This window comes from Dendrobium catenatum, unplaced genomic scaffold (assembly GCF_001605985.2).
Source record: "Dendrobium catenatum unplaced genomic scaffold, ASM160598v2 fragScaff_scaffold_133, whole genome shotgun sequence".
Lineage (NCBI taxonomy): Eukaryota > Viridiplantae > Streptophyta > Magnoliopsida > Asparagales > Orchidaceae > Dendrobium > Dendrobium catenatum.
The window spans coordinates 11360838-11368351 of record NW_021318595.1 but is presented as its reverse complement, the minus strand read 5'-3'; positions in this window follow the sequence as shown (position 1 = coordinate 11368351).

Below are 7514 nucleotides of genomic sequence, written 5' to 3'. Positions count from 1 at the left end.
TTTTTCTTTAATGGCATAATATTACTAGTTTGGAGAGATTTTTCATGAATTAATTGGATTTGAGCCTTTTAACTTTATGCATATTGTTGTATTCAAAATTAATTGTGAATAATATCTAAATTTTATTGAGAGTATTAGATAGAGAGAGAGAGAGAATTTGTAAATTATGCTCGCTTTTTGACCCCTTACTTTTATCTTGAAATTGAGGAATGAGAGTTATAGAATTAACTATGTACAGGACCAGGGAGTTATTAGTCCCTTAGAAATAGGAAGTCTTAAATTCACATATATTCTTCATAAAAGACATAGATGTTGTATCTTTTATTTTATAAAATACTTTCATTAGATCATATGGTGTGATTCAAGTATTTTATTACTAAGTTCTCTCAATTTCTTTGCTATTTTATAAACAATTTTACAAGTAAGGTTAATGCACCATAGAAAATGGTTGATTTCTAACTGCCTTTTCTGTCGGAAATCGACAAATTTCTATTGTAAATTTGTAATAACACATTTCTGACGAATTTATGATGAAAAATTTTTTGCTGGTAAAACACGCATAGGAAAACAAACACCGCCAAAAAAATCCGACGCCCTCCAACAAGCTGCTCGTGCAAGCTGGAATGCCGACGCATGTATAAGGTTCGAACCCCACTCCTTCGAAGGAAAATCTAGCCATATATCCACATGGCCGCAGGGCCGCAGAGCAAGAGCTATTATAATTGCTACTTTTTATTTAAATTATAATTCATTGAATATTAAAATTAATAATCAATTCAAAATACATATTAATATTTTTGAAAGATAAAATATAATTAAATTAATATTATGGTGGAAATGAATTTTTACGCCAGAATTTAAATTTTTCGCTGGAAATCAGCTATTTTCAAATTCAACAATATTCACCATTTTAGATAACTCTAAGCTAAAACCATATCATTGATTATGATCAACAACAAGCTATTTTATAATTGAATTCCTCAATTTGTTAGATAATTTAATTAAAATCAATTATCTAATTGCACTTAGAAGCCTTAATCAGAATGGTTTTTATCATGTGTTTTACTATTCTAAATTATCAAATGCACTTAATATATGCCAAAAAAAATTATATTTAATTTCAAATCCTTTATCCTCTGAAAAAAATAAAGTTATTTTTCATACAGTAATTTATTTAATGCAGTAAATCATCTATTTAGAATCATATTGATCCCATATGAAAGAGGTAATTTATTTAATCATGTATTCGAACTATATTTGTATGTACTTGGGAATATTTGTATGTATGTGAATGCATGAATATGCTCTAGAGCGGGTCCCAAGGGTACATGTGCTTATTTGTTAAATCTAAAATTTTTCACTCATAGGGCACCACATCACTGAGCTCTCTGGAGTTTTATAAATTAATTCATGATGCTGGTGGCGCCGCAACATAGAGGTGTCAATTTTTGACACGACCCGAACCTGACCCGGAAAAATCCGGGTTCGGGTTGAACAAATCAACCCGTTTTAAAAATCGGGTCAGGTTCGGGTTGACCCAGCAACCCGAATTTGACCCGAAAGTGACACAAAAACTCATATTTGACCCGAAAACCCGACATTGACCCATTTTTGACCCGATTTTGTCCCGAAAATTGAATATTGACACGATTTTGACCCGAAAATTAGCATATTTAGGTCAACTTCGGGTCATTCGTGTCGGGTCGGGTTGACCCGAACCCGAATCCGATCGGGTTCGGATCCGGAAACCTGGCCCGTTTTTAAAAACGGGTCGGGTTCGGGTTGACCCGAACAGTGCCGGGTCAGTGTCGGGTTCGACTCGAACCAGACCAGCTGACCCGAATTGACACCCCTACCGCAACATTGTGGGCTCCCAGAGGGAGCGTTGTGGCATCCACGATTGGGCGCTGCAACCTTAGGCTGAAATTTTATATTAAAAATATCATTTTTTACAAAATCATTTCCATTCCCTTCCCTAAGAAGCTACCAACTAGAGGAGAGAGAGAGAGAGAGAGAGAGAGAGAGAGAGAGAGAGAGAAATCCTAAAAAGAGAATCATTTTTTGGTGACTCCAATCCATTTTCAACTTTTAGCCCAATTTTGAAAATTGTTCGGCTTAAGGTAGGCTATATTTTGCATATCTTAATTTTTAAAAAAATAAGAAATTTTATTGAATTTTTTATTTTATTTATAATTTCATTAGAGAAAATTTTGGATTACTTTACACATGCTAAATTCAAGTAATGTTCTGAACAATTTCTTGTAATTTAGTTATCTTTTGAAATAGTATATTTTTAGTTGTATGGCTTATGAATGCATTTAAAATATCTGATAATGCCTGTTTGAGTAGTTAAAGAGCACTTTAGTCAACCAAACTTGACCAAGACTTAGGTTTAGTTTTAACACATCCCAAATGCTGTTTGGAAGGCATTGGAAGAGTTTCCAAAGATTGTTTTAAATGAGTCATACTGAGATTTATGAGAATGTTTGATTGTCCCTTTAGGAGCTTTGGGGTTAAGTGGGCCCATGGTCAACCAGGTCCATCAAAAGTTTTTTTTTATGTTTAACATGTCATAACAATGATCATGAGCATGTTCAAAGGTTTTGGAGAGGTTCCCAAAGTCAATTTGAACAAGATGCATAGTCTAGTGATATAGGTTGTAAATATTTAAAGATTTTATAACATATAGAATTCAATTTAGTTTTTGGGATTACAGAGCTTGAATTGCTCTTAAAATTGGAGGGTTGACCTTAACGACATGTCTAATCAATATGCAATTGAAAAATCATAATTTCGAAGTCATTTAATTTGATTTTGATGTGATTGAAAAATATCCTAAAATAAGTTACAGGACAAGAGATTTTGGCCTTGATTTTTGGTTTGAAGTCTTGTATTTTGATTTTTATTTTAGATTTGAATTTTTCTTAGTCAACCTCTTATACAAATGAGGTCAACAAATATGCATTATCTTAGCAAAATTTATTTGTTAATAATCATACATAATATACTAGTTAAAAAAAATTCTTCATTTTGATCAACTAGTTTAGGGATTTATTTGGATCATAGAATTCATCAAAAATTGGGTCTTCAATTTTTATTTTGGTGCAAAGATCATAGGGAACATGAAGTCTTGTTCAAGTTAATGTTATTCCATTGGAAGTTTTCTAAACTAATCATTCATGGGCTCATGCTTAGGTGCAGTGTGGAACCTAATGGCCAAGTTTTGTGGTTGATCTTATTGTGTTTGAAATATATTTTGAAACATATTAATCTTTTTAACAATCGCATCTATTTTTCTTTATGTGATTTGATAAAAGTTTTTTTTGCATTATTTTGAAATTCTTCAAAATTGATCTTGGTAGATTTATGAGGTATACTGCCATGAATGAGCGTGATATATTTAGCACATTATAGTCTAATACGTAAAAAAGATAATTGTTTTTATAAATATAGCAAAGCAAGTGATCCTTTAAAATATTAATGATTACAAAAAGCTTACAAAGTCTAAATATTATCATAAAAATATAATTTTCAACTATTTTATTTTAATTACAATTCAAGATAAGGCTTTTATTTATGGAGCACATCTTTTCTATTTAAAAAGTCTCTAGAAATTTTTAGATTATGATTTTTTTTTTTTTTGAAAAGGGACTAGCCCCAAATTTTACTCAACAAAACGGAAGAGTACAACAACCACACAAAGCCAAAAACACACACTTACAACATAAGATATCAACGTTACGAAACAACTAGCTTAGATGATAAAACACACTGCATAAAAAGTCAAAAGCTACACCCAAAAGGACTTAGCATGGCAATCTTGCACCCACCGAGTAGCAAAGAAACGACCATCCATTGGTGGTAATAAGCCACAAAGCAACCAGCCAAAGTTTAATAAGCAACACCAAAAGGCACGGAGATAACCACACTAACCACCAAGGTTGTTAGCTTAAGGCCAACTCGGGGTTAAGCAGAATTGCCTCATCATAGTCTAGCAACCAATAGAAAAAAGTCAAACCAAGCACATCATAAATCACTATTTTTTCTTATATTTACTTTTAGATCTTTTTCTAACACCACTAGAAATAGCATGATTAACTATTCGACTTTCCATGAAATTATACCTATCTTGTCGATCTTGAAACTCGTTTGCATTCTCATCAACATCATATCACCATCAGACACATTTAACCAATTCGAATGATCCACGCAAGAGTTACTCACTGACAAGGCCAGAAGGGCTTTCAACTTCGCATTGAATACAACCGAAATAGGAATATCAATGAAAGTTGTTGGTAAAGCCAAGTTAACAAGACTAATTGCATACCCCGACCATAATCCCTTCATGAATAACCGAAACCTCAACACCCTTAATAGCCAAAGCATTGCAATTAACATTCGGCTCTAAAGGATTAGAGTCTAAATCCACAAAACCATCATGGCCAAAATCATCAATAGAGTTTGGAGCTATACTAACTAGCTTCAAAGAATCAGAACATTAATATTCTTCCTCATCATCAACATTAGTAGGAGACGTAATTAGAGTAGAAACATGATTAACCAAGCAAGGGATAGGGCTCATGGCACCCACAGTAAGACCAGTAGAATCAATGCCTACAATACCCAAATTGATACAAGCACCCTCCTTAAAACCACTAGAAACAACACTGATTATAGGATTATAAGACTCCTCATTAAAACCTCCAACATTAATAATCTCAATATCCGAAACAACATGGCCCACAGGGACCAAAGCCACAGGTTCAGCATTAAAGCAAAACACTGATTAGAACAAAAGTTCCCATCGGAAGATCAACACTATTCGATCCCCCAACCCCCTCCTCATTAACAGCCAAGGAAGAGACAACCAAAGCATTACGTTTAGCATTCCCGATAGGCAAAATATGATTAATATGAGAATGTAGATTAGACAAAGAAGCAGAGGAACACTCACTCCTAAGATGACCAAGACGCTTGCACAACTCATAGAAATAAGGAAAAAACCTCCATCTGCACCCTTTGAATATGCCCAGACTCCTCAGGCCGAAGCTAATTTTGATTCGAAAAGCTTTTAGTAATGTCCAGCTCCACTAAGACCCGCACAAGGGATGACCTAAAACCAACTGATGTGGCATTGTCAACCTTCAAGGGTCGACCATACATAGAACCCAAAGCGTGGAGGATACAGGGAGAGAAAAATGATGGGGTCTCAGATTGGGAAAGGAAATTTAGATCGGAATCACCAAAGATTCAACACCGACATCGAGAAGCGAGCAGCATTTTGTGAGTTTCATGAAACAGTTATTCACCAAATATGATATGGCAAAATATTCTACTATAATCTAGGTCATTAGAAAGTTTAATGAGAACGTGTGCTTGATCAAGAACCGTCACAAAGAATTCGACATTCATGTACAAAGTATTTTTTTTTTTTTTGCGAATTACACCTAGAGAAGGACGTCGCATAGGAAAAAAACCAACCAAGCAACTTGAAAAGAAATTGAAAGAGCCCTAATTTCTTCCTTCGAAATCTACAATGAGGGCAAACCATAGAAAGAGTATTGACGGAGCTCAAGAAAACAACCAGATAACGGAGAGCCAGAAAGGGCATCAACAAAAGATCACGATTTAAATGACCCATTCATAAAATCAGGATCCCCAAAACGTATAACATCAATTCCGGCCGCTAACGGCCGGAGGAGGAAGAGACTAGACATCCAAACCAGAAAGAACATAAAAGAAAACATATCAACAAGAGGAGAAGTGAAGGAAACTTCCCTGGAACCTCCAGCAAGAAGCGATCCAAGATTCGGAGGAGGAGAATCCCAAAATCGCACCGAAAGAGCACCTAGGGCAGCAGCTAGGGCAAAGTGCCACCTAGCGGAGAGTGAGGAGCGTCACGATATCATAGGATTGAAATATAATTAACTTGCACTTTTCTCTCTGAAATTTTTAGATTATGATAGGATCACACAAATATTAATTTAGGTCTTTTTGCTGGTGAGATAATAAAATATAATTTTCTAATTAGTATTTAATAAACTATCAAATAAAATAATTTAAAACTTTAGAATAACAATAATAACTTTTTTTAAGAATAAATAAATCTTAATTGCAAAGTACCTCAAATTATTTAAGTTAAGAAAAATCAAATCCTATCATAAAATTTGATATTTCTCCGCATGTGATATGTGCTTTCAAGCTCCTTGATATTGACTTACTAGGAGCCTTTATCTCTTTTAACAATATGATGTAGGGTCTGTATGATCTTTATGGTGATTGCAATGACTTAATATCGCCCCCTTAAGGTAGTCGTGGAAGTGTTATTTAAGAGGCGGTGAAGTAGTATTCAAAATTTGTGCAGATTTAGTGTGAAATTTTGAAGTTATCAAAGGGTACATTTTTTTGAATAAAATGGGAAGGAAATCAAAATTAAATGTTTGGGACGTTAGAGAACTAAGAGTATTTTGTTTATGGATTTTAGATTAATATTTAAGGAGTTATAATATTTTTAATCCAATTATTTACTCCAATATATTATCTCTCTATATTAGATTTTTGGTCATGATATCTTAAGGTTATTTGGGAATTGAATCTTAGATTATGAGGGAATATTTCTAAGGGTTTTGAAAAGGTTGGATGTATTTTGAGGCTGAGGGAAACTAGAGTCTAGGCTATGTCAAGAATATAAGAATTATATTGGGAAGGGAGGAATAATATTTAAGAATCATTATCTTAAATGAATTTTATTAATTATTCTCCTATGATTTTAAAGAGATTATGTGTCATCCATAAATGAATAGCTGTGTATGATGAATAACTCAAATCTCAATATGAAGTTTTAATTTGTAATATTTGTCGTTGGCCCTTGTCTTGATAAGCAAAAGCAATGATGGGTGATTAAACATAGAAAATTGATATAAAATAAATTTAATGTGCTTGATTGTTTTAGACTTGTTATGTTGATGGGCTATTTAATTTGTTAAAAAAATATAGAATTATATGATTGAGAATAAAATAATATAAAAGATCAATCTTTTTAGGTTAGTTTGGAAGTAAAATGAATTCAATGTTAAACTTTGTGGGGGTGGTCGACAGTCAGCTGTGGTGGGTGGCGGTAGGGGTGCAACCGAGTTAAGCAGGCTCGCGAGACGACTCGTGCTCGACGAGTCGAGCTTATCGAGCTCGCGAGTAGAGTTCGAACACGAGTTCGAGGCTCAAACACTAATAGAGCTCGAGCTTGAACACTCGGCTGGTCGACTCGATGGCTCGTCGAGTAGCACGCGTAAGCGAAGCGGGCTTCACGAGAGCGGGAGTTGGTCGCGGGAGTGGGCTTCGCCCCCGACACGCGAGCGGGAGCGAGACAGCGAGATCAGGCTTCGCCGTGACACTCAAGCGGGAGCGGAACTGCAGGATCAGGCTTCGCCGTGAGCGGGCTTTGCAAGAGCAGGATTCACAGACGACACAGGAGCTCGACGAGCCGCTCGACTCAACTCGTTTCGTGAGACGAGTCG